Source organism: Buceros rhinoceros, unplaced genomic scaffold (genome assembly GCF_000710305.1).
Source record: "Buceros rhinoceros silvestris isolate BGI_N320 unplaced genomic scaffold, ASM71030v1 scaffold17332, whole genome shotgun sequence".
NCBI lineage: Eukaryota > Metazoa > Chordata > Aves > Bucerotiformes > Bucerotidae > Buceros > Buceros rhinoceros.
This window is the reverse complement of record NW_010397319.1, coordinates 1-2,138: the sequence shown is the minus strand read 5'-3', so window position 1 is coordinate 2,138 and position 2,138 is coordinate 1.

Genomic DNA, 2,138 nt, shown 5'->3' with positions numbered 1-2,138 from the left:
AAGTCGTTGCTGAGATCTGTCCAGTGTTCAGCAGTAGAAAGTTTGAACAACCGTGCCTGTATGATTGTATCCACACAGATAACCTAACACAGCTCTGCTGATAGTGTTCCTCTTGGGGGTGCTTAGTTCAGACTTAATGCAGCTTTTTAAACTTAGGTTGGACACATTCCAAACCACCATGAACTAGTGTTTTACAAAACATCTCCGTGCCAAAGCAAAAATGTTCATATAAAGGGTCATATCAATGTAACCACATTGACTTAAGTTCTCACTTCACCTTCTAGTTTTCCTGTTGATACAAACCCTTGTACGTCTCTGATGGAGTTAGTGTACTAATTACTGTTCTGTCTGACATTTAACACTGATGGAGACACTCCGGTTCCTCATCGAGTCATTCAGGATCTGCTTACTTTGTCTCATTGACTTCTTTTGGTGCACGTTTATAGCCACAAAATGTTGTCACCTCTGTCATTGAGTAATACCTGCAAGGAGGGCTCAGCAAGCTTTTTGACACACATAGAAATGACTCATTAAAAGAACAGGCTGGTGCTGCTGCGGCACTGTTGTTCCCATTATGTGGTTGTGATGGATCAGTCTTAGAAAAAATGGGACTGAACTGAAACTTAACAGTATGTGTATGAAGTTTTGTTTCTCAGCCAGCCTTTTTCTTCATGAAAATACTGTTCTGGAGCCACTGCTATATAACTAAGACTTCAGCTTCTCTTGGCTTGTTCCAAACGTTTGTGGACAGTTGAACACTCAAATATTTAATGAGGCAGATAACTATCTTGTAATTCCATGGGCAACCTAAGGAAAAAGAGTAAGAGCTAAAGAAGAAAACCCAGACGAGATTAACAAAACTGGGCTAGTGGCCAGGAGCAGACTTCAGATCTCAGCTTGCAGACATGGGCTGTGCCGTAGGTCTGTACTTTCTCCTGAAGTGCAGGCTTCGCATTGTTGTGTCCAAGCAAGATGACCTAGGCAGGCAATATAAAAAGAAATATAATTATGCCCCCAAATCAGCCTATCTTCGTTCTAAAAGAATCACAGATTCCCTGAAACAGGGCTCTCAGAGAATTAGTAGAGGCAGAAAGAGGTGGGAAGGGGAGGGGAGGCCTCAGGCTTTGGGGGTGTGTGGGTAATGGCCAACGGCTGTAAATTTGGCAAGGTGAATAAAGAAGTCGAGATTACAATTAAGAAAGGGGGGACTGACATGGGCAGAGGTATCCCCTTGTGTACTCCCAGCAGTGAACTGCAGCTCTAGCTCTTCTGTCTGTGGTGCAAGACTGAGGAGTGGGAGATGGGTGTGTCTTGCATAAATAGAGAGAAGTGAGAGGAATTTGGCTTCTGTGGCTGGTGACAAGCTGCCAACCAGCTGACTTAGTACATGCATCTTTGCTGCCAGTGGGCAGTTTGGGATGGAGTGTTATCTCCCACACATCACCTTTGCCTCTGCAGAGATACATGATGTGCCCTAAATGTAGCCAAGATCGAGGCTATGGAGAATCCTAAGTCTTAGTCCCCAAGTGTTGAAGAGGTGTTTGCCACAGTGCTTGGAAGCTGGAGCACCAGCAGTAAACACTCTTCACTTTGCATGCTTGGAAGGGAAAGTCCTGAGCCCAGAGCTCAGCACCTGTAGGTTTGATGAGGTGATGTCAGTCATTGAAATGAGGAACCACATACCTCCTAGTCAGAGGCTGAGCCAGGGAGAAGAGGGCCTTCCCTTGCAGTCAGCTGTGTGCTTCTCCTGGCAGCAGAGGGAAGGGGGTGTCTTCTAACATGCTGCCCACCCCAGGAGGTCATGGTGAGGATAAGTTAATCTACTGTGGTTTTTAAAAAATCTGTATTATTGTCCTACTTGTGCTTTTCGTGACTCTTTTCTGTGGCTGGAGATTCCTTCTTCTCACCTACCTACATTTATCTCCTGGTCCAAAAGGTGTCATGTTTACAGCCTAGCGGTGAAGTGATGCTGGAAAACATGAGGAAGGTACATCTTGTTATTTCTTTGAGCTGCAGCCAGGAGATCCAACACAGGTGTAGGTGAAGATAGACTCAGTGCTTGGCTGTTAGTTACAGGTGCTGCTTCCACCTGCAGAGATGCTGTCCTTACTGGGTGTCCTGGGTTCAACATGGAGGAA